The sequence below is a fragment of the Podarcis vaucheri genome (assembly GCF_965113315.1).
Source record: "Podarcis vaucheri genome assembly, chromosome: Z".
Taxonomy (NCBI): Eukaryota; Metazoa; Chordata; class Lepidosauria; order Squamata; family Lacertidae; genus Podarcis; species Podarcis vaucheri.
The window spans coordinates 1654767-1681045 of NC_138758.1; the positions used below are offsets into that span (position 1 = coordinate 1654767).

The 26279-nt window shown below is 45.6% G+C and overlaps 1 protein-coding gene across 3 annotated transcripts in view; it reads left to right on the plus strand.

The window, feature by feature from the left end:
• GPC3 (glypican 3) overlaps positions 1-26279 on the plus strand; it is a 298650-nt gene that overhangs the window by 127373 nt on the left and 144998 nt on the right. The gene's annotated exons all lie outside the window — the stretch shown is intronic.

Sequence of the window (26279 nt, forward strand, 5' to 3'; positions counted from 1 at the left end):
GATACTGTGTTTTAATTATTGTAACCTGCCCTAGTGCCTTGGGGCGAAGGAAGGGGAAATGATAAACAAACAAACAAACAAGCAAAAGAAATATTAAATTAGGATTTAAAACATGAAAATGAAGTACTTGGGTGTATTATAGAACTGTAATGATGTTGGCCACATTTACCCATAAAAACCAACTGCCTTCTGGGTCATTTTTGTTATTACTATTATGTATTAAATAGTGAGGAGCAAAGGGTGGTTTACAGTATAAAAACACAAAATGCATAACATAGTAAACACAACAATACAACCCTCCCACAGTTTATAAGGCCTGGGAGAAGAGGAAAGCTTTTGCCTGACAACTAAAGATATGTAATGAAGGCACCAGATGAGCCTCCCTAGGGAGAGCATTGCACAAACAAGGAGCCACTGCAGAAAAGGCCCCTTCTCATGTTGCTGCTCTCCGGACCTCTCATGGAGAGGGCACATGAAGAAGGGCCTCAGAAGATGATCTCAGGGTCTAGGAAGGTCAATATGGGGAGAGGCAGTCCTTGAGGAATTGTAGTCCTGAGCTGTTTAAGGCTCAGCACTTTGAACTGGGTCCAGAAACTATTTGGCAGTCAGTGCAGATGGGCCAGGATTCGCATTATATGCTCAGACTATCTTGCCCCAGGGAGCAACCTGAATGCTAAATTTTGCAGCATCTAAAGTTTCCAAACCATCTTCAGAGGCAGTCTCTTGTTGCAGTAATCTAATCTAGAGGTTACCAGAGCATAGACAATTGTAGCTCTGCTACAGAGGGCCTCAGTCTTACCTGAATTGAGCTTCAGTTTGTTGCTTCTCATCCAGTCCATTACCAAAGCAGGACAACAGTCCAACTCATTGAGTGCCACACCTGAAGAAAAGCAGAGCTGTGTGTCAACAGCATATTGCTGACAACGTACTCCAAAATTCCAGATGACCCCACTCAGCAGTTTCATTTGGAAGTGGAACAGCTTGGGGGATAAACTGAACCCTGAGGAACCCTGAAAGCCCTTCCCAAGCGACTACCTCTGCAGTGTCCATCCAAGAAGGACTGGAACCAGTGCAAAGCAGTGCCACCCACCCGCAACTCAGACAGATGTTCCAGAAGGATACTGTGGTTTATGGTATTGAAAGCCTCTGAGAGGTCAAGGAGAATTAACAAGGACACATTTCCCCTGTCTCTCTCACAACAGAGGTCATCATACAAGTTGACCAAAGCAGTTTCTATGCAAAGACCAGGCCTAAACCCCAACTGAAATGGATCTAGAAAATCACTTTCCTGCAAGAGTGCCTGGATATGGTTGAGGATTCTTGTGAGAATTTCACAAAAAAAGATTTCTGGATAAGACTGCAGCATATGTACAAAGAAGCAAAGTGCTACATCTAGATATATTTGTCCATAATTCCATATTTCTAAACCAACTGATTGTGGGTGATATTCCCTAACAGAACTAATTGTAAATGAAGTTAATGTCAGATTGCAAAAAAGGTATTGCAAAAATACCTGCATTCTGATTCCTCCCCAGTATATCTTCAGAAAATGCCCCCCCCTGAACCTCATGCTCTGGAGGAAGGAACAGACACAAGTGTACATGAGAAGAATGGGAGTGTCCCTCCTCACTCCTTCACTCAAGTTTTTTCAGGCGAACAGATGTCAGATTTGCTTGCAGACCAGCCTTGCCAGTGATGTTTAAGGTGCACCTCTGGCAAATGCTGCTGATGACCACTGTAAAATGAGAGAGGCTTCCTTTTCCTCTCCTTGAAATTCACTTTGCATTGACCAGCCTGGGGATATGGGGTCTTGATGATGGCTAACTCTCATACAACAACATGGGGCTGGATCCAGTGTTCTCTGTTCATTGGCACAATGACTTTTGCACTAGAGGATGGGTGAGTTTGAATGTTGCACAACAGAGGAATCCAGTGCAACAGTTGTGCTAGTGGACACTCGTTGCCCAGGCAATTGAGGTGCAGTCTGTTATGCAACAGTGTTATGAGCGATCTGCTTGTTCATTCGTTTGCGCAACAATTTTCTGCTGGCACAAAACATTTCACCGTTGGAATGAATGTGCAGTTGATTTGCAACTTGTGTGATTGCAGCTTTACGCAGCTTTTTGGTGGCCAGTCAGCTGAAATCACACAAATTAAATGCACACAAGGTGTGTTAAATGCACATAAGCTCTCAGACTTGCTTACTGGAGTCTGAGAGGTTCACAGAGCCTGGCAAGCAAGGCACAGAACAAAGCTCACTTGGCATGTCAGCTTCAGAAAAGGTGGAGATGGTTATGTGAGGTTGTTCTGGCTATACCCACAACTTTGTGTGCAATCCCTGGAATGTAACCCTGTGCATGATGCATGTCAACTGTCCCACTAAATGACTTTAACTTACTGCTCCATTGGCTACAATCTATAGATTTCTTTTCTTTTTAAAAAAAAATCATCAATATAATAACAAGAAAATGGAAAGAAACATTGGCAGCTCATGTCAACAATTAAAATAATACACCAATCCTGAATTATATATCTTAATGCAGTTCGTCCATATGTACAAATAGGCATCTAAATGAGAATGATGGTTGTCAGATCCATATTTAAAAATTTGTGCATCCCTACAAGAATATTTGACTTAGCCTGAGTGCTTTAGAATGACCTCCCTTCCAGTTGAGCAATGTGTTGTCAGAATTAATTATCTGTGCTGATTGTTCTTCTTCCTCATTGCATTCCCAGGAAGTCCCATGAGTATTTGCAAGCAAGAAATACTCAGTTTGCAGTCTGGAACTGATGGATTTAGGAGGAAGGGTCAATTCTGACCACTAGACATGCTGGCTGGCAGGAACTGTCTAGAATCCAGATGCTGCTATAAGCTGCTCTGAGTCAAGCATAGAGTATTGTGGGATTGGCAGAGAAATAGCTTTGGCTTGGTAGAATGCTGCTGTAGATGCAAGATGCAAAAAGGGCCTGGAGAGCTTTATTTGGGGCTGGGAGAAAGAGGAACAGCACTCGCAGTTTGAAAGGAATGAAGTCATAAAGTGTGATGAAGGATTTCTGCCTTACAGAAGCTCTCTAATTGCAGGGAACTAGCTGACAAGGTGAGGGGAGGGGTGCTGGGAGGAGGAAGGGCAGGTGATTTTAAACAGATGGCTTTTTCTCTTCTGGGGTTAATAACTCATGAACAATTTACTGGTACATTAAAGGTAAACAAAGATTCAAATGGATAACTTGGAGAACCTTGATTAAAGCACTTGCGAATAAAGCTGTTCAGCATTTCATTTGCTACTCACAGCACCAATTTCACTAAAGTATCTGGGAGAGAAAAGGCTGCAGGTGACTTCAACATCCGTGCTGAGGGTGCCTCAGTTCTCTCGCTCAGGAGTTCATGGCCTCCACGGCAATAATGGGCCTGTCTCAGGTGGTCATTGGTCCAACATTGGCCTGGAAATAGAGGGTGACCATCACCTCATTATTATGGTCAGAACACTTCATGGTGAGGTTTGGAATTGCAGCGATGATTCTCCCCTGCAAAGGCAAGGGACCAGTTATGATGGTCCACTCCCAGAGACTGATAGAAACTGATGGATTCCTGACTGTTCTGTGGGATTTTCCAGAGGATAGAGCAGGTGATCCTGTTGAGCAGTAGCATAGCTAAGGGGCGGGCAGGGAGGGCGCTTACCTTGGGGACGGGTTTACTGCCCAAGGTGATGCCCAAGGCCAGGCGCCCAAGAGCCTGGTGGACTGCTCCCCAAATCAGCATGGCCGGGCTTGGCTCCCAGGGTGCTGGGCTGCTGCGTCCGACCCCAGCCACCAGAGGGCAGCTAGGAAAGATGCAACTACCCTGTGATGGTCCCACGGGGCCTGCAGTGTGCCTGAGCCACACATCTCTCCTGGGAGTTACGCAGTGGCTCAGGCGCCTGCCTGAGAAGGCAGCATGGGACTGGCCTCCACCCACAGCCTTCCCCTCAGCTGCCCTCCAGCAGGACTCAGGAGAGTATCTGTGAGTGACTGGAGGGCGCCAGAGCCGCTGTGCTGCGTCACTCGCAGGGGCCCTTCAGCTGTAGGGTGACCCACAGTAACACAGGGGCTCGGGCCCCAGCCCTGTGCTGCTTTTGCGGGCAGCGCTGGGCCAGCCAAGCACACTGCATCTCACTCAGTGTCCCTATGGGAGGGACACAGTTCTGGCAGCATGCCTGACCTGGCTCACCCTGCCCTATGGGTGGCTCCCCCCCCCACATGGGTGGCACACATGCCCTGGGCAAGCACCTTCCCTAGGTGCCTGAGCAGTTTGCCATGCTGCTGCTGTGGAGGCCCTAGTTTCCCCATGGAATGGTGAGTCTCATGGGGCCATTGACATGATTGCTTCTGAGTGCCCCCTCCAGTGCTGTGGGTCTGTTTTGTTCCTCCATGTGCTGAGGAGCTGTGGTTCTCAGACCACAGACCGGTTGGAGCGTAAGTGAGGAAATGAGATTCAGGCTCACAATCAGGTCTATCATGGTAGTGAGGGCAGCAAAGAGATTCCATGTTTCTGCCTCCATTGCATCTTTGAGGAACCGTCCAGCGGAGTTCTGTGTAGTCCAGAGGTTGGTTACTCTTGTAAGAACTCTGCTTAAGGGTCATTTCCCTGCCATTGTCATTCTTGCATCATTTCTCACCCCTCCTAGTGCAAGAGCACTATGGGATGCGGAGGAGAGGCCCCCTGCTGTGCCTTTGTTCAGGAGCTGCTCTGTGGGTGTAATGGGATGCTAAATGGTTTCTGCAGCTTCCGCTGCTGATCTATCCATGATTAGGCTTGCAAGCCAACAGCTGACATTCAAGGTTACAAATGCAGGCTTTTAAAGTAATTTACATTTTCCACCATTTTTACCCTCTCTTATGAGTCTTCTCCATCTCTCTCTCTCTCTCTCTCTCTCTCACACACACACACACACACACACACTGCCCATCCTCAAGTTCCTCCCTGGTAGTTGTTTTTTATCCTTTAAAGACAATTTCACTTGGCAGAGCTGGTTGAGGAAAGCAGCCTCTATAGTAGGAAAAGAGCAGAGATTTTAAAAAATGCCTTCAGCATCAACCATGGCTTGAGAACTTGACAGGATTTGGTTTGCTGGCAGATGTTTTGGACTGCAGTTCCCATCAGCAGCCTGCCATGCTGCTTACAGACGATGAGAGTTGTAGTCCAAAACACCTGGACTTAGGAAAAGCTGGTTTCCTGTCTAACCAGATTCCCTCTGAAGTTGGTAGCATCTTGTAGCTGCCCATCCATTCCATTTTTTGTGTCCCGTCCCCCCGCATCTGTCATTCCTCCATTGACTTAGATTGTAACCTCTCCAGAGCAGGGGCCTGTCTACTTGCTCATTTGAATGGTTGTGATGTCGATCAAACACATTCAAGGTGTTGAATAAAGCACAGGTTGTCAGGTGTGGGGCAGGTGAATATGGCAAAATGGTGTGGTGGGTCAAATTACGCACTCTTGTGGGCCTGCGTTCACCCAGAGGGTCAGAGGTTCCCCATGGCTGCCTTAGAGCAATGACTGAGACTGAGGTTTTCAACCTGAGACCTTCAATCTAGCAGTACAGATTTATATTACAATGAAAGGATACTAAATAGGTTCAAGGTGTTGTTGATGGTGCATGAAGCCTATGTAGTTTGTATCAGGCTACTCAAATCAACCCCTGTACTCTGCAGGCGAGGGCTTCCTGCAGATACTATATTATCAGGAGGTTCATACTGTAGAATATTGGTAGGAATCGGGCCTCTGATGCTGTGGCACCTACCCCTTTGGAGTTCCCTCCCCCTGACTATTAGACAGGTCCTGTCTCCATTCTGTTTTCAGGGTCTGCTGAAGACCTTCCTCCTTCAACAAGTCTTTTAAGCTGAGATCTTCCCTGGGCTGCATCTGCACTGGAATTGCTCTTAAGATATCTTCATCACTTACTGTTTGCTGCCCTGGGAGCATTATTTGACATAAATAAATTGGATGTGTAGATCTGCTCTTCACTAGTGGTCCCAGGGCAGGTTATGGCAATTGTAGAAGAAAGAGAATGGCAGCATCTACAGCATAGAATGGTCTTCAGCAGACAAACCAGCAAATTACTGCTGAGACTGTCTCACCGCCACTGTAACAGATGGGGCTATATTGAAGATATGAGGGGTGAGTCAGAGGCTGGCGTGTGGCTGCCTCATTGACAGAGTTCCCTCCAAGTGGCCAAAGCGAGTGAAAGGAAATTCTCTCACACCCTCTTACTGTGCCTTCCATCCTGTTTTAGCCCTAATGCTTTCAATCAATTTTTAAATTGACATTTATGGAGGCAAGGAGGATAACTAGCTTTTTATGCCTAGTTATGTTTCTGTTAGAGCTATTTCACACTCCAATGTTGAAAAGGAGAAGAGAAAACATTAGGCTGTGGCAGAGGGAGAGAAGGGAAGCAGGGCCGTTCCATTGGCTCTGTTGAGACAGCAGTTGCACCTTTCAACTCCCCCCGTGGTGGATATCACCAATTGAGGTGCTGACAACGAAAAAAGTAAATATGGAAGGGAAAAGAGTAACATATGAGGATATTACCAGGAAAACAGATCAGGGGATAAAGTTCAAACCATATGAACAAATTGGAAAGATGCTAACAGTGTGGCTACAATATCACCAGATTAGTGACTTATTAAATGAAGACAAAAAGAGAAATGGGTTTAAAGACAAAAAATCAAAATTCCAAATCAAGTTAATAGAGTGTAAAGGTAAAACCTTATCTAGAATATATAGTCTGTTGCTTGAATGGTTTACAAAAGACAAAGAAGTAAAGGAATCAATGATAAAATGGGTGATCGATATTGGGCATAACATCGAATTGGAAGCGTGGAAAAGACTATGGAAGGAGGGTTTGAGATTTACAGGATGTATGGCTTTAAAGGAAAACCTGCTAAAAATGATGTATAGATGGCATTTGACACCAGTAAAATTAGCTAAAATGTATAGAAAAAAAGAAAGAAAATATTGGAAATGTAAAAAAGTAGATGGGGATTATTTTCAAATGTGGTGTACCTGTGACAAGGTTAAAAAAAATTGGGAATCAATTTATAATGAACTCAAAAAAATATTTAGGTATACTTTCCCCAAAAGACCGGAAGTGTGTCTATTAGGTTTAATAGGAACGGAAATCAAAATGGGAGACCAAAATCTGTTTATGTATGCTATGGCCGCCGCAAGAACCCTCCTGACCCAAAGATGGAAATCACAAGACATGCCAACCATCCAGGAGTGGCAGGTGAAGTTGACAGAATATGCAGAACTTGCCAAATTGTCAGGGAGGATCCGGGACCAGGAAGATCAAAGATACCAAAATAATTGGAGTAAATTTATTGAATATTTAAAGAAGAAATGTAAAGAGGTCAAGACACTAGCAGGATTGACATAATACCTTCAATGTATAACAGTATTATTGTGAGAATGATGTGCGCGATAGAAAGGGGTTAAATATACCAATTGTAGGGAGGGAGGGGAGTCACAACTCGGCAGAGTCAAAGGGAATGTATGGCATTAATATGGTTTGTTGGAAAAGAATGTAAGGAAAACAATAAAAATTTACTTGGAAAAAAAGAAAGAAAGAAAAATGTTGCCAGTCCTTTGCAAACTCTAGATCTGTCTGCCAATTGCGTAAAAATCTCCTTCTTCAGGCTGCAGCTTGTGCATTGTTTAGTGGGTCATTCCTAGGGCATCCTTGATGTGAGCTGCACTGACTCTGCTCCCAAGGGAACTACTAGGTTAAAACTTGGCTAATTACTTTGTTAGCAGGTCTGCAGAGAATGAAGCCAAAAGTAACCTTCCTTAGCACAATGAAGCTCTCTTGTCTCTCTTTGCAGTGTGTGTGTGTGTGTGTGTGTGTGTGTGTGTGTGTCTGTGTGTCTTTCTCTCTCTGTGTGTAGTCAAGACATAGCATTACATACTTTCTGGTCAAAAGATTCTAGAGAATGGGTATCATTCATTTATATATTCTTTTCTTTTCCCACATCCCCATGAGTGAAATGGCTCCAAGTTCCCCGCAAATAAATCGAAGTGAAATAAAAATGAGTTATAGCAATAAAAGCAGGATTTGCAGTAATCCACGGCAGCCGAATCACACGCAGGCTGCTGACCGGATTTCAGAATGATGTGTATTGATTGAAGCCAAATGAATTAACTCCCGGCTTCTTAAGGGCTCCATTATTCATCTCTTAATTTCTTTTCTACTACCCATTAATAAACTTGCTGGGCCCAAAGCCCTGCAACGAGAGTGTGCTGTCGGGAATGCTTCGCCCTGCCCTAGTCCAAGGAGTCCCTTGGTAACTTGAGCTTCATCTGCATTATGCATTTGAAGCTGTATCATGCCACTTTAGAACAACCACAGTTTCCCCCAAAGAGTCCTGGGAAGTGTAGTTCATTAAGGGTGCTGAGAGTTATCTGGAGGCCCCATTCCCATCACTGAGCTACAATTCCCAGAGCAGTTTAACAACCCAGCCTCTCTTTCCAGGAAACACTGTAAATTGATGCTTGGGGTGGGGTAGGGGGCAGGAATAGGGGCCTCCTGACAATTCTCAGCACCCACAACAAACCACAGTGCCCTGAATTCATTGGGGTACACCACAACTGTTTAAAGTGGTATGATACTGATTTAAATGTATTTTGTGCAGATGGGGCCTTGTTATGACTGCTTTTCATAGAATCATAGAATCATAGAATCATAGAGTTGGAAGAGACCACAAGGGCCATCGAGTCCAACCCCCTGCCAAGCAGGAAACGCCATCAGAGCACTCCTGACATATGGTTGTCAAGCCTCTGCTTAAAGACCTCCAAAGTAGGAGACTCCACCACACTCCTTGGCAGCAAATTCCACTGTCGAACAGCTCTTACTGTCAGGAAGTTCTTCCTAATGTTTAGGTGGAATCTTCTTTCTTGTAGTTTGGATCCATTGCTCCGTGTCCGCTTCTCCGGAGCAGCAGAAAACAACCTTTCTCCCTCCTCCATGTGACATCCTTTTATATATTTGAACATGGCTATCATATCACCCCTTAACCTCCTCTTCTCCAGGCTAAACATGCCCAGCTCCCTTAGCCGTTCCTCATAAGGCATCGTTTCCAGGCCTTTGACCATTTTGGTTGCCCTCCTCTGGACACGTTCCAGTTTGTCAGTGTCCTTCTTGAATTGTGGTGCCCAGAACTGGACACAGTACTCCAGGTGTGGTCTGACCAGAGCAGAATACAGTGGCACTATTACTTCCCTTGATCTAGATGCTATACTCCTATTGATGCAGCCCAGAATTGCATTGGCTTTTTTAGCTGCCGCGTCACACTGTTGGCTCATGTCAAGTTTGTGGTCAACCAAGACTCCTAGATCCTTTTCACATGTACTGCTCTCAAGCCAGGTGTCCCTCATCTTGTATTTGTGCCTCTCATTTTTTTTGCCCAAGTGCAATACTTTACATTTCTCCCTGTTAAAATTCATCTTGTTTATTTTTGCCCAGTTCTCTAATCTGTCAAGGTCGTTTTGAAGTGTGATCCTGTCCTCTGGGGTGTTAGCCACCCCTCCCAGTTTGGTGTCATCTGCAAATTTGATCAGGATGCCCTTGAGTCCATCATCCAAGTCGTTGATAAAGATGTTGAATAAGACCGGGCCCAAGACAGAACCCTGTGGCACCCCACTAGTCACTCTTCTCCAGGATGAAGAGGAACCATTGATGAGCACCCTTTGGGTTCGGTCAGTCAGCCAGTTACAAATCCACTGAGTGGTAGCATAGTCAAGACCGCATTTTACCAGCTTCTTTACAAGAATATCATGGGGCACCTTGTCAAATGCCTTGCTGAAATCAAGGTAGGCTACATCCACTGCGTTCCCTTCATCTACCAGGCTTGTAATTCTGTCAAAAAACGAGATCAGGTTAGTCTGACATGACTTATTTTTCAGAAATCCATGCTGACTATTGGTGATCACAGCATTCCTTTCTAGGTGCTCACAGACTGTTTGCTTAATGATCTGCTCCAGAATCTTCCCTGCTATTGATGTCAGACTGACTGGGCGGTAATTATTTGGGTCCTCTCTTTTCCCCTTTTTGAAAATAGGGACAACATTTGCCCTCCTCCAGTCTGCCGGGACTTCGCCTGTTCTCCAGGAATTCTCAAAGATGACTGCCAGTGGTTCTGAGATCACATCTGCCAGTTCTTTTAATACTCTTGGATGCAGTTCATCTGGCCCTGGAGACTTGAATACATCTAAACTAGCCAAATATTCTTGTACTATCTCCTTAGTTATTCTGGGCTGTGTTTCCTTTGCTGAATCATTTGCTCCAAATTCTTCAGGTCGGGCGTTGTTTTCTTTATCGGAGAAGACTGAGGCAAAGAAGGCATTGAGGAGTTCAGCCCTTTCTGTGTCCCCTGTTTGCATTTCACCATCTTCTCCTCTGAGTGACCCCATTGTTTCTTTGTTCTTCCTTTTGCTACGAACATACCCATAAAAGCCTTTTTTGTTGCTTTTAACCTCTCTAGCAAGCCTGAGTTCATTTTGTGCTTTAGCTTTTCTGACTTTGTGTCTACACGTGCTGGCTATTTGTTTGAATTCCTCTTTGGTGGTTTCCCCCCTTTTCCATTTTTTGTACACATCCTTTTAAAATCTTAATTCAGTTAAAAGTTCTTTAGATAGCCACCCTGGCTTCTTTAGGCACCTTCCATGTTTCCGTCTCATTGGTATTGCCTGACGTTGTGCTTTTACTATCTCCCTCTTAACAAACTCCCAGCCATCATGAACTCCCTTTCCTTTTAGTATTGTTGTCCATGGGATCTCACCCAGCACGTCCCTAAGTTTTATGAAGTCGGCTTTCTTAAAGTCAAGAAATTGAGTCCTAGTATGCTTGGCTGCTCCTTTCTGCTGTATAGTAAACTTCAGAAGAGCATGATCACTCGCGCCTAATGATCCTTCCACTTCTACCCCACTAACCAGGTCATCAACATTGGTTAGGACCAGATCTAAAATGGCTGTTCCTCTTGTTGCTTCTCCCACTTTCTGGACAATGAAGTTGTCTGCAAGGCCAGTGAGGAATCTGTTTGACCTTATGCTCTTGGCTGAGTTTGACGTCCAACAAATATCCGGGTAATTGAAGTCCCCCATTACTACTATCTCCCTTCCTTTTGCATGCTTGGCCATCTGTTCCAGGAAGGCATCATCTATGTCCTCCGTTTGGCTTGGGGATCTATAGTAAACTCCCACAATGAGGTCTCTGTTATTCTTCTCTCCCTTAATTTTGACCCAAATGCTCTCACTTTGGCTTTGAGGATCTAAATCTTGGATCTCTTCACAGGTATACACATCCCTGACATATAACGCCACTCCTCCTCCTTTCTTGTCTGGTCTGTTTCTCTGAAATAGATTGTATCCCCCCATTATTACATTCCAATCGTGGGACTTATCCCACCAGGTTTCAGTGATGCCTATTATGTCATATTTAGTTTGCTGTACCAAGAGCTCAAGCTCATCTTGTTTATTTCCCATGCTTTGCGCATTAGTCTACAGACATTGAAGTCCATTAATCATTCCCCCGTGTCTCTTATTTAAGGATTTTTTCCTCCCACCACTAGGTCCGCGTGCTGTTTTCTCCATTTGGTCTATGACATTTGGATGATCATCTTCATTAATTGATAGACTCCTACCTTCAGGAGCACTGTCTCCCTCCCCCACATTAGTCAGTTTAAAGCCCTCCTGATGAGGTTTCTGAGATTTTTGGCAAAAACATTTCTCCCAACCGTTGTGAGGTGCAGCCCATCACTTGCCAGAAGTCCATCTTCAAGAAACTGCAGTCCGTGATCTAAGAATCCAAACCGTTCCTGTTTACACCATTTGCGAAGCCAGCTGTTCACTTCCACTATTTTCCCCTCTCTCCCTGGGCCACGTCGTTCAACTGGGAGGACAGATGAGATGACAATTTGTGCATTTAGTTGCTTCAATTTCCTGCCGAGAGCCTCATAGTCTCTTTTGATCTTCTGGAGGCTATTGCTTGCAGTGTCATTGGTTCCCACATGAACCAAGAGGAAGGGGTATTTGTCAGTGGGTCTTATGATTCCTTGCAGTCGTTCAGTTACATCTTGGATCTTAGCCCCGGGGAGACAGCACACTTCCCGAGACATCTTGTCAGGCCCACAGATCGCTGCTTCTGTTCCCCTCAGTAGGGAATCCCCTATCACCACTACACGCCTCCTCTTGGGTTTGGTCGGGGTTCTTCCGTGAGCTGTCCGTTCCAAGGTCGCCTGCACATTCCCTGAGGACTGACTTTGCTGCTCGTCTTCATATACCTGATCGACTGTAATGAGGGAGAGATCCTCAAATGGAGTCTGCTCTTCGTCTTCCATGCTAGGGGAGAGGACCTCAAAGCGATTGTGTATTTCTAAGCAATCAGAGTGAACCCTGGGCCTCCTACTTCTTTGAGTCACGTTTCTCCATATATCTGGCTCCTGTGTTGGTGAACTAGACTCCTTCTCAGGGGAGTCCCCTGTCTCCTCCTTGGTGGAGACGGTGTGCTCTGTTGCTTCCAAGAAGAGCTCCAGCTCTCTAATTCTTTTGAGCTTTTGACGCTGTTAACATAGGAAGAATATTTGGGCAGATGCTTGTACTTGGAACTCTATGGCTGAATGATGCCATCAAGTGAGGTGGTTTACCTGCCTGCCCTGTTGGTTGCACCAGCCCTTGCCAGCCTTGTCTCCTCCATGTCTTCTTCAGCTACAGCTCTCAACAGCCCTGCTGGTGGGAGTTGTAGTCCAACAACTTCTGGAAGCTGCCAGGTTGGTGACAGCTGGGTGGTTGACAGTTGCCTTCCAGAATCTTTCCTGATCCTTCTTACTGAATCCAGGGCCTTCTGCCTGCAGAACTGTGGGAACGTTTATATAATTTAGCAGAGTTTAAACGATCCCCTGTTTGAGTTTATGCAGCGACAAGCAGGTTGCTAACTCATAGAATCATAGAATCATAGAGTTTGAGTCCTATCAATAATTATACCTTCCTGGTTGATAATCCCTTTCTGTCCCTCTTAAAGAAACCACTTTACTATCAGATTCATTCAGGTTTATAGAGTTGTTCCTGAAGGCAGGCTTAGGTTACATAACAGATAAACTATATACTAGATAGCAGTGAGTCATGAGAGGACTGCATCCGAGTAGTTATCCTTGCAGCAGCCGACCAGCTGACAAAACTGCCTGCACACAGAGGCCGTCAGTCCTCTCAGAATGTTGGACTTGACTGACAGCTTTATATCCCACAAGAACATGGGGTATACCAGCTGAGTCATGGGTCTTCCCCATAACAAGATGGCAGTTGCTTGGTTTGCAGCTTACTTAAAGGGGTTCCATATGCCATGATGTTCAGCAGTCATTTATGCTGGCTGGTCTTTCTATCCTAAATCAGTTTTCACCCCTAGTTACCTGTCCCTCCCAACATCAGTTGTGGAAATGAGGATTTTAGGCACTCACCTAGAGAGGAGTGCATCAGTGCTGGTGACATTACAGTATTTTTCGCCCTATAGGAGGCACTTTTCCCCCTCCAAAAATGAAGGGGAAATCTGGGTGCATCCTATGGGGTGAATGCAGGCTTTCGCTGAAGCCTGGAGAGCGAGAGGGGTCGGTGCGCACCGACCCCTCTTGCTCTCCAGGCTTCAGGAAGCTATCCCCCCAGCTGCGCAAGGTCCCAGAGTGATGCCGAAGGTGCGCGCACCATCGCCATCGCTCTCTGACCTGTTCTGGGGGCTGGGGTCGGGGGAAACTCCGGCTTCCCCCACCCCCAGCCCCGCAAGCTCCTGGAGCTATGGCAAAGGTGAGCGCACCGGGAGCAATGGCAAAGGTGAGCCGGAGCTTCCCCCGACCCCAGCCCCGCGAATGGGTCGGAGAGCGATGGCGAAGGTGCGTGCACCTTCGCCATCGCTCTGGGACCTTGCGTGGCTCGGCCTCCCCCACCCCCAGCCCCGCAAGCTCTGGGAGTGATGGCGAAGGTGCGCTCACCTTCACCAGCACTCTCGGACCTGCTCTGGGGGTTGGGGGCGGGGGAAGCTCGGGCTTCTCCCGCCCCAGCCCCGCGCCAGGGGAAAAAAATAATTTTCCCCCCTTTATTCCCCCCCCCAATCTAGGTGCGTCCTATAGGGCAAAAAATACGGTAATTCGTGGAAGGATTCACTTTTACTGGGCTGTTTTGCCATCCTGTTTATTTACTCCTTGGCTGCATATTCCAGATATATTGACCCATGTTTGCCGGTAGATAAGTTTTAATCTTACTTTTGGTGGTAGCAATTAATCTTCTCTCCCCGCCACCCATCTCCTTCTTGAATAGGAACGCACTTCTCGTGAACAACTTTGTCTGCTTCAAGAAGTGTTGCCTTTCTGCTAATTTTATTGGCGTGAGAATTGGAAAGAGATCCTTGCCGCACAAGATGGCCACCATCTTGGATGGCTTTAAAGGAGAATTGCACAAATTAATGGAGGAAGAGAAAGCTACCAGTGGCTACCAACCCTGACTGCAGTGTTCTGCCTCCACTGCCAAGAGACAGCACTCCTCTGAATACCAGCTGAAGGGAGAGAGTGCTGGAAGTGTTGGGATGCAATTCATCTTGCACTGCATGGGAAAGTAGATAGGAGAGAGGAGCCTCCAGATTTCCCAGACTATCATTTCTTTCCTAACCTGTGCTGACCTTCACTCGGGTGCTAGATTGACTCTAGGGTTGCTGACCTCATTTCCTGCTTCCAAACTGGAACGTGTCCAGAGGAGGGCAACCAAAATGGTCAAAGGCCTGGAAACGATGCCTTATGAGGAACGGCTAAGGGAGCTGGGCATGTTTAGCCTGGAGAAGAGGAGGTTAAGGGGTGATATGATAGCCATGTTCAAATATATAAAAGGATGTCACATAGAGGAGGGACAAAGGTTGTTTTCTGCTGCTCCAGAGAAGCGGACACGGAGCAATGGATCCAAACTACAAGAAAGAAGATTCCACCTAAACATTAGGAAGAACTTCCTGACAGTAAGAGCTGTTCGACAGTGGAATTTGCTGCCAAGGAGTGTGGTGGAGTCTCCTACTTTGGAGGTCTTTAAGCAGAGGCTTGACAACCATATGTCAGGAGTGCTCTGATGGTGTTTCCTGCTTGGCAGGGGGTTGGACTCAATGGCCCTTGTGGTCTCTTCCAACTCTATGATTCTATGATTCTATGATTCTATGATTCTATGATTCTTGCTTCTTCATCCCCATCCTGGCAGAGGAGACAAATATTATGCCTCTCCTGTTGAGGGGCAAGAGCAGGGGAGGTGACCTAAGGCCCAGGGGCTGGATGCGGCCCAGTCGCCTTCTCAGTCTGGCCTGCGGACGGTGCGGGAATCAGTGTGCTTTGACATGAGTAGAATGTGACCTTTTATTTAAAATGCATCTCTGGGTCATTTGTGGGGCATAGGAATTTGTTCATTCCCCCTCCCTCCCCCAAATAGTCCGGCTCCCCACATGGTCTGAGGGACGGTGGACCGGCCCATGGCTGGAAAAGGTTGCAAGAGCAAGCACGGCTCAAGGCACCTCCGCCTTAGTTAAGTAGAGCTAGTGATCTTTCCTATTAAGTACCGTATGTACTTCCTGCGATAAACATAGCTTTTTTATTTTATTTTCCTGAAGTCAGAGTTTCAGTGTGATTATATCCAGGGTAGCTCCTCCAACAGAGATTCAGTATTAAGTTCAACATCTCCTGAACATTTTTACTCCAGGTGCTAACAGAGTGCTGCTGCGGTCCTTCTTGACAGTTTCCCCCAGGCCCCATTAGCTAAAGTGGTACCTCAGGTTAAGAACAGTTTCAGGTTAAGAATGGACCTCTGGAGCGAATTAAGTTCTGAACCCGAGGCACCACTGTATTATGAGAAGAGGATGCTGGGCTCAGTGGGATACTGGCCTGATCCTGACTCTTCCTATGTTCTTTCCCAACCTCTGGCTGCTTGTCCCCCAGGGGAGCAATGGTAAGAAGGTTTTTGATAGACAAAGTTTTTTTTATTTTATTTTCAACCAGGTCTAATCTAATCCAATTAAATATTATTACAGAGATAATTTAACCTGAAATATGGATTAGGAAGTACAAAGGATGCTCATCAGATTTTCTTTCTTCGTGGAGGAATTAAGTTATTTTCAAATTCAAATCCTGCATCATTGAATTGTTCTTTTTATAAAGATGTGGATCAGATTTTTGTTTTGTTATGTTGCTAAACAAAAGATTCTTCGCTTGCTGTATATCTTGTTCTCTCTGAACGTGGCAGCAAGTGCATTTCAGCTTCTGAATGGATAGATTAGGTCAGGCGCCCTTTGCTGGAGAATATCCTTTGTAAATATGCATGACATCGACCCAGCTGCCATTTTCTCCTGAACATTCCAGCTAGTTCTCCTCTCCGAATTATCGTACTTTGTCAGAACTGGCAGAGTTCTGGATCAGTGGATGTCTTCTTGGAAATGTAAGAAATTGCTGTGGACCCCACAGAATACTCATTTCACATAAGGAAAAATGGGGTGATTAGAACCACCTTGCCCAGCCAAAATACCCCCCCCAAAAAAAAACCCACTGCTGCCCCAATTCAGGCAACACCTCCCTCCAAAACAGGCAAAACACTCCTCCAGTCCACAATAACAAACTACCAAAGATTAGGCAAAATGCATATTCAACCCCAACCACTCACTCTACTTTTCCTTTCCTGTGAAGATAGTCTCAGCCTCATGGGAAAGAATTCAAAAGACTGGCATTTTTTATTTTAAAGAAAAATCAGGAGGGGCAGGGACCTTTGGATAACAACATATATGGGACCCAAGGACCACAGAGAGAGAAAGAACAATAATTATTGGGGTTTTCATAGGTGCGTTTAGGTTTTTTTGTATTCAGAAGACTCATCTCTTTACCTCTTTAGTTCTCAGCATTGCCAGTTATTCTGTGAAATGGGTATTTTGTGGCTCCCAGAACAGTTTTTCTTGGGTATCGGGCTATGGCTGTTGGTTCCCAATGATCCCTTGAAATAACGCATCCATCCTGACTGTTTCTTTCCCCACTCCCAAGAAACAGGAGGTTCTTCTTACCAGTAAGTTTAAAAACCATGCAGGCACGTACTTGATGTCCTGAGCACCTGAAGTTGGCTCCTGCAGTACATTTTAAATGCAGCCAAGACTGGAAGTCAATGTTTGTCCTGATCTTCTGACCGTTTGTCTTCCAGGAAGGGATTTCTATTGGATTGTAAATCTAAACTAGTTGAGCGTCTTACAAGGTTGCTTCATTTGTGCCCAAATTGTGATTACCTTCTACCAGCTGATAATTAAACGGCCAGTTTTCGTTGGTATGCCATGCTGGAACACTGTTATATAAATATGTACAATTGCTACTAAGTTGCTAATAGGGAGGAAAGGAAGGAGAGAGGTCTAATTAAGGAGATAGGATATCATCATCAGTTTCCTCCCTCTCCTCTCCGCTCTGCTTTTCACAAGCAGTAATTTGAAAAGGGCCCTATTAAAGTCATTGGTGGACAAGTTAATGCTCCGTTTCCTAGAATATTGTTCTTCACTCTGAGGATGATAGTCCATCATAAGGGGGGGGGGGCGCACAGGCACTAATTGCAGAAAACCCACAGGCAAAAATGCCTCTGCTTTCCAGAGTTTGATAGCTCTGACTCCCCCCCCCTTTTGTAAATCTTTTGCTTTCTCAGAGGGAAGCTGTTAAACTTCTTGTGCTTCTTTTGTGCATTGTAGTGATTCACAACAGTTCCTCCCTGTCCCAAGTTTGGAAGAAGATGTCTGTGGTTTGTCACTGCTGGTGCTTAAATGATATCAACCCGTAGTCTGTTTTAATTTATTTATTTCCAGCGCAGGCAATGTTGTGCCTTCCAGATGGTGTACCAGCATTGTGATCACTTTGGGTGGCCTTTTCTGAACTTTCCGTGAATTCTACAATAGCCATTCTTTGCTTTTGAGATGTGAAGTGTGCTGTGATCTTTGTAACTCAGACAAAGACATAGAGCAGTGGCTCTCTCACCCTCCTGGTTTTGTTGAACTCCCGCAGGCATGGAAAATGGTTAGGGATGATTCATTGTTGATTTTACTTGCCACATTTATATCTTGCATTTCCTCCAGGGAGCTCAAGATGGCATGTGCTGTTCTCTTCCTCCTCATTTCCCTGTTAGGCTGAGAGACTCTGAGTGGACCAAGGTCACCCAGGGAGCCTGATGGCTGAGCATATATTCGAACCCTAGTCTACCAGGCCAGTATTCTGATTACTACATTGCACTGTAGTCCAACAACTGGACAACACAAGCCGTAAACACTGGATGCATTCAGGTAAATCAAGGGAAGCAGAAGGCAGATGGAGATTTATTTCTAGCTCTCTGTGCAATTTAGAATAGTTCAGCTGGAGTTACACTCCTCTGGATGCACTCTGGTTTGTCAGTGTCCTTCTTAAAATGTGACACCCAGAATTCAGTGCTCCAGATGTGTTCCAGATGTGGTCTGACAAGCACAGCATAGAGTAGAAGCACAGCTCCTTGCAATCTTGACACTGTGCTTCCGTTAATACAGCCTAAGATGTAAGGGGCAATGCAAAGTTAAATTGTAGACCCAGGCATCCCAAGTGTGACTCATGGGATGCAATCAGCCTTCCTCCACCTGGTGTCCTCTAGGTCTTTTGAAGAACAATGCACACCAGCCCCAGGCAGCATGGCCAATGGTCAGAGATGATGTGAGTTATTGTCCAAAGCATATTGAGTGCTCTGGGGGCATGGGGGTGGAGGAGGCTGTCTCTTCCTACCCTGTAAGCCCCCATTTTGTGACTGGTGAGCGAGGTCCTTGCACAAAAGGTAGACTCTGCATGCTGGAAATCTGCTCATGTCTGGTTTAGGAACAGCTGTATGCGTTGCTTTTAGCCAAAGGCCTTTCCCAAATGTATGATGCAGTCAATAAATAAATAAATAAATAAATAAATAAATAAATAAATACAAAGTGGTACAAAATAAAAAATACAAGTTCTTAAAAATTAGGCTCTTGCCATTTGCTCTCACCAATTTCAGACTGGAAACAAAATGATATTTATTAGCTGAAGACATCCCTTGCACAGTTAACAGCTCCTTTTGCTAAATCAGTTTTTTCATTGAGGAATATCAGAAGCTGCCTCATAGTAGAACCCAAACTCCTTTTCCATCTAGACGGACTGACCATGATTCTTCGGAGTTTCAGGTGTGACTTTTTCTCATGCATTCCTGGAGATTGATCCTGGGACCTTCTGCATGCAAAGCAGGTGATCTGTCTTGGAGCTACATCCCCTTTCCATAGATGTGGCAAGAGTGTGGCAAGAGCAAACTTGAAGAGGGGTATTCGACGGGCAAAACTGGATTATAGGCAGAGGATTGAGGATAATTTAAGAAGCAACAACATGAGACAGATGTGGCAGGGGATTCAGCATATTACTAACTACAAACCTAACCTTGGCGCTGTCGACGGTGACCCTTTGCTGGCGGAGGAGCTTAACCTCTTCTTTGCTCGCTTCGAGAAGGAGCCACCTGAGACGCCGGTATTACAGCCACCAGCCCATAGGGGCCCCTCATTCACTGTAGAGGAGCACGAGGTGAGACAAGTATTGAGGATGGTGAATCCGAGGAAGGCGGCTGGACCTGATGGTATCACTGGAAAGGTGTTGAAGGGCTGTGCGGATCAGCTGGCGAGGGTCTTCACTAAGATCTTCAATAAGTCCTTACACCAGTCTATTGTCCCACCCTGCCTGAAGTCGTCAACTATTGTCCCTCTGCCTAAAAAATCCACAATCAGTAGTTTGAATGACTACAGACCAGTTGCACTGACTCCAATCATCATGAAGTGTTTTGAGAAACTGGTGCGCCGTCATATTATTTCCTGTCTTCCATCAACTTTTGACAACTACCAGTTTGCATACAGGGCAAATAGATCCACAGAAGACGCTATCACCACCACTCTCCATGCTGCTCTGTCCCATCTGGAGCGGCCGGGGAATTATGTGAGGCTGCTGTTTGTGGATTTTAGCTCTGCTTTTAACACTATCCTCCCCCATAGACTGGTGTCCAAGCTAGAGACGATTGGACTCCCCAACTCCACCTGTCTCTGGGTTTTGGATTTTTTGTCAGAACGTTCTCAGAGGGTTAGAGTAGGGTCACATGTGTCCACAGCCCTTAGCCTTAACACTGGCTCACCACAGGGTTGCGTGTTGAGTCCCCTGCTCTATGCTCTCTATACGTATGACTGTACAGCCATCTACTCCAGCAACAAAATCATCAAGTTTGCTGATGATACTACGGTGGTGGGGCTCATTTCAGGAGGGGATGAGTCCGCCTATCGGGACGAGGTGGAGCGGCTCTGTGTTTGGTGTGGAGAGAACAATCTGGCTCTTAATACGGCTAAGACCAAGGAATTGGTGGTGGATTACAGGAAGAAAAAGGTGGACATTCAGCCCTTGTATATCAACGGGGAACGGGTGGAGAGGGTGGCGGAATTCAGGTTTTTGGGAGTGACTATGGATCAGGGCATGACTTGGAGCGCAAATACCACTGCTCTGGTGAAGAAGGCCCAGCAGAGAATTTATTTCCTCAGACTTTTAAAAAAGAACAATCTGAGTGAGAGACTGCTGGTGTCCTTCTACCGAGGCTCCATAGAGAGCATACTTACATACTGTATTTGTGCTTGGTTCTCCAGTTGTACAGCTAGGGAGAGGAAGGTGCTCCAGAAGGTCATAACCACAGCCCAAAGGATTATTGGTCACCCTCTCCCACCTTTGGAAGAACTGTACGGTTCCCGTTGCCTTAGGAAAGCAAACAACATCCTGCAGGATCCATCTCACCCGGGACACAGTCTGTTTGCACTACTGCCTTCTGGCAGGAGGTATAGAAACATCAAGTCAAGGACAAATAGACTAAAAAACAGTTTCTATCCAAGAGCTGTGGCCTTTTTGAATGCTGTAACTCGATAGTGAGACCTGGGAGTTTGATGGGTGTGGGTGTGGTTGGAAGGTGGTTTGTTTGGTTGTTGCTGTTGTTTTGCTTTTGTTGTTTTTAAGGGATGGCATCCAATTTCGTTGCACTTGTGCAATGTTGCACTAGAGTAATGACAATAAAGAATCTATCTATCTATCTATCTATCTATCTATCTATCTATCTATATCTATGTAATCCAGTAAAAGTCACAGCTCTCTTTGATGTGCGCCAGAATTGCATCTGGCTCCATTTCTGCTATGTATAGTTGTTGGCACATTTGACATCACTGGCTGACTTGAGTGTCCGTAATCCTGCCGCTTGTGCACAGACACCCACCCACCCCAGCCTTCTTCTCCCCCCACCTCAATGCTGACACCTTTCTGTGATTTTTACTTGCTGCTGAAGACAGCTTCCTAATTTGTTGTTTCTGTTCTGCACTTAACCTTTCCAATTCTCTTGCCACAGCCTCATGTCATGTCTGCTGGTATGCAAATGCTTAGAGTCTGCTAATAAGCAATTGAATATGATTTGCATTAGGAGGGTGGGCACAGCACAGTACGTCTGCTGAACCTCAGCCACCCCCACCCCCCCTTCAAGCATTGCTAATTACTTGCTAGAATGTAAATTGCTCACAGGGAAAGCAAAGAGAATCCTGTTGCCTTTATACAGGCAGATTTGCAAGGCCTGAAGAATGAATGGACTCCTGTCTCCGCAAGCAGCTCATACCTGAGACTGCCTCTGTGTGTGTGTGTGTGTGTGTGTGTGTGTGCGCACACACACACACACACATACACGAACACACACACACGTGTCTGCATGCACCATTAGTTTGAGGATCCAATGTTACAGAGGTCTGGCTGGGCAGAAACATTGCAGAATCTGAGCCAGGGGAAAAATGTAGGCTGCAGCTCAGTGGAAGAGCAGCTCCTTTTTAAGTGAAAGGTCCCAGGTGCCACGATTCCTATGGAACTGACTTGGAGGGGAGGGTCAGATCAGGACAAGGAGTGAGAGGAGCCCAAAGAGATGGAGGCTGGCAGCCCAGAGATCCAAGTTGGCTGGGGAGGACATGATGGGTGGCGAGTCAGATCCCAGGGAGAGACCTAGTGGGCGGTCACTGAGCCGGCCCATGCAAGCCTCTCCAGAAGACCCCATTCTGCTGCCTGTGCCATTAGATCCTTCCTCCCTGCCCACTTCAGCTGAGACACCTCTGCCTAAAGAGGAGGTGTCAGGAGTAAAGTCTGGCTCCCTGGAAGGAAGTGTTGGCTTTCCTCCCATCACCTGGGCCACGGACAGTCTGGTGCAAACAGTGGTGCAGCCCCAGACCACCAGAAGGAGTTCCATTTTGCTTGCCCAGCCCAAAGAGGCACCCTGAGTGCAATGTCTTTGCTTGCTTAGCTATGTATTATACCTGCTGCACCTTTGACTCCTGGATTCCCCAAGTACCATACTGATTTGAGCATGCTTGGTGGGGGCACAGGAGAGGGCTGCTCCCAGACTTTGGAACTGCCTTCCTGGAGAAGCCAGGCTGGCTCCTGTCCTTCAGCCAGTTTTGACTGTGGTCTCTCTGGAGGCAGAGTCCGGGGCACCTCCCCCTGCTGCCATCACACTCTTCAACTGTGATTTGACTCTGCCTCTAGGAAGAGTTAACCCTTCCCTGGCTGGCGCACTCTCTGCTGACCAGAAGAACTTTATGGGAGGTCCAGCTTGCTAATCAAGATCAGCAGCTGCAAACTCTGACAGTTCCATTGCCCCTCAGCTTGCAGGGAGCAGCAGTCCTCTGAATGCCAGTTGCTGGGGTTCAAAAGGGGAAAGAGTGTCACTGCTGCCTTCAGTTCCTGCTTGCGGGCTTGTCCACAATGTGAGCAGGATCCTGGGCTAGGTGGCCTTTTGGCCTGATCCAGTGGCCTCCCCAACCCCCTATTTTTTAAAGTACAGTGGTACCTCGGGTTAAGTACTTACCGTAATTCGTTCCGGAGGTCCGTTCTTAACCTGAAACTGTTCTTAACCTGAAGCACCACTTTAGCTAATGGGGCCTCCTGCTGCCGCCACGCCGCCAGAGCCCAATTTCTGTTCTCATCATGAAGCAAAGTTCTTAACCTGAGGTACTATTTCTGGGTTAGTGGAGTCTGTAACCTGAAGTGTATGTGACCCGAGGTACCACCGTACTGGAATTGAACCACTTAATAGATATTCTGCCGCCACCCCCTGCCCGCTCTGTGTGTCTCATTCTGTATTACTGCCACGCCACTCAACCTGACGTTGACATCTGTCGTGGTTGTGGCCATGATGTATATGTCAGTAGCATGTTTTTCAGGAGTGAGTGTTAACTGGTGTGACAAAGACTGTGTTATTCTAAGCATTTATGTTTTGATGCTTTTACACATTTTGACAATGAATTATTGAAAGCTCTTGCATTATTGAACTGTCTGCTGGGCACAGAGTGTGTTTCCTTCTCCTGTGGCATGTGAGGTCATGTCAGAAGAACTTAAATTTTAAAAGTTGCTTTTACATAACTTTGTCCGATTCACTGCCTTTGAAGTAGCAGCCAATTATTACAGAATCTTTTGGTTGTTTTATTTGTTTAATTTCTAATATGTATAAACTGTTCTTCCAAAGACAAGTAACAAGGCAATATGCAACATGAAAATACAATACTGCAACAAAAACATTTGCGGGTAAAGAAACACTACAGTTTGTCAATCAAACGATCTGGTTTTCAGTGGCAGAGCCTACACTTGGGAACTTCCTACCTATTGATATCAGACTAGTGCCTTCACTGTATGCTTTTCAGCACCTGCTAAAAAATTTTTGTTTAGGCAAGCTTGTTCAGACATGTAGAATGTTTATGTGTGTTTCAATCTGGTTTTTAGCTTACGGATGATTTTAATTATTCTTTGAATATTTTAAATAGGTGTTTTTACTGATAATTCAGTGCTTCATTCTTTTGTAAACTGTTTTAAGGTTTCTTTGGTTCTACTAATCAAGTGGTATATAAATTTTATGAAACAAATAAATAAATAGCTGGATTAAAAACATCAATGTTCAAAAGGCCTGTCTGAACAGAACATTTTTCAAGAGATGCCTTACCTTTCCCACCCCAACCTGGGCACAGTGATCCATGTGACGGTCACCTCCAGGCTTGACTACTGTAATTCACTCTACGTGGGGCTGCCCTTGAAGCTGTCTCAGAAACTCCAGTGGGTGCAGAATGCAGCAGCGAGGCTCCTCACGGGGTCTCTGCCATGGGAGCATATTCACCCAGTGCTTTTCAAACTGCACTGGCTCCTGGTAGAATACAGGGTCAGATTTAAGGTGCTGCTTTTGACCTTTAAAGCCCTACACGGCCTAGGACCCTCGTACCTACGGGACCGCCTCGCCTGGTATGCCCCACGGAGAGCCTCAAGGTCCATAAATAGCAACACCCTAGAGGTCCCAGGCCCTAAGGAAGTCAGATTAGCCTCAACCAGAGCCAGGGCCTTCTCAACTCTGGCCCCGGCTGGTGGAACGCTCTTCCTCATGAGACCAGGGCCCTGCAGGATCTGATTTCTTTCCGCAGGGCCTGTAAAACAGAACTATTCCGCCTGGCTTTCAATTTGAACCTGGCCTGATCTTTTGTTCCCCTTCCTTCCCTCTCCCTCCCCTTTTTGTGAAGATTGCCTGCTCTGGGATCCCACAGCTGGTTCTCCCCTGGTCTCCTTGCTGGCCCAAGTGGGACTAATTTAGCCAGCCAGCCCTGGTGATCAACTAATGTTTATTGGATGGATTTCCCACTTCAAATCAAATTTATTTTTGATTTTATTGCTATTTAGCACCCTGCTTGTGGTTAACGCTTAGCTGGAATGAAATATTCAACGCAGCAATAGAGAAATTAAAATAATAATTTATTTGTCAGACAAATAAATGAGAGACACAGTGGTATATGGTTACCAATGCTCTGCTCTTCCAGCCCCCCTGATGGCCAGTACTTATATTTCCTCAGCCCAGCCCCCTTGCTCCTCTTTTGGCTGCCTCTATCCAATCAGCCTGGTTGAAATTCCTATTGGCTGTTTACTAGAACCAATCATAAAAGATACACCCATTTCCTATTACCTTTTATGGGAGACAAAGAGCTATATTTCCTTCTATCTATAAATGGCAAACAAGTAGCCATATATCTTACATTTACCTCGACCAGGCACCTTAATTATCAAATTATCTTTGCCCTATTGCCCTATTCACTGCAAAACAGATGGCTAATTGTTCTAATTTTATCTTAAACAGAGATCTTGGGTTCACCTTCTCACACACCATCTATGAAATAAGAATCTAACATAAGAATCTAACATTTCTTACTTTCTAAATCCTTTGCATAATTACATTTAAGCCAATATATTTCATACATAACATATATAGATTTTTAGAAGAAAAGGAACTTAGAGAACTTAGAGAATTTAGCTTTTACTAAGTTCTCTGAAGCTTCAAAGCAGCTTCAGAGAGAAGCCTCTTTCCTTTGCCAGCTGCTGTTTCTATTTGCCCTTTTAACCTTATGAAAATGTGGCTTGAGTCTTCTGTTAAACAATAAAACTTCTTAATTGTGTCTTTGCAGCTTGATTATATTCTGTAATTTGTATGGTCAGTGTGACCTTTTGCTCCTAGCCTGTAATTTCCTTTTACAACCCTGAGGCACTTGCTTAAACAGGGGCCCTTAAACAGGAAGTTAAACAGCTGCCAGAGTATTCAGGCAGCTGCTTTATGCCTGGCATGAGAGAATGAGAGATACAAACATTTACAAATATATTTTTTAAGCTCATTTTAAAAATGCAGGTCTTCATCAGATGCCTCATTGCCTCGCAAGACGAAATTAATTCGTTCCGCGAGTTTTTTCGTCTAGCGAATTTTTCGTCTTGCGAAGCACGGTGTCGGAAAAGTTTTGGAAAAGCTTCAAAAATCACCAAAGTCTTCAAAAACCTCAAAAAAGGCTACCACACCGCGTGCTATGAGTTGCTCCTCGAAGTCAAGTTGCAACTGCACCTCTTCAAGCAATGCACCCTGGGTATTAACGGTTTTAAGAAAAAGGAAAGAAACTTGCAAGACGTTTTCATCTTGCGAAGCAAGCCCATAGGGAAATTCGTCTTGCGAAGCAGCTCAAAAAACACAAAACCCTTTCGTCTAGCGAGTTTTTCGTCTTGCGGGGCATTCGTCTTGCGGGGCACCACTGTAGTTAAACAATGGAACTTGCTCCCACAGTTACAAGAAAGGAGATTCCAACTAAACATACAGAAAACCTTTCTGATGTTCGAAAGTGGAACGGTCT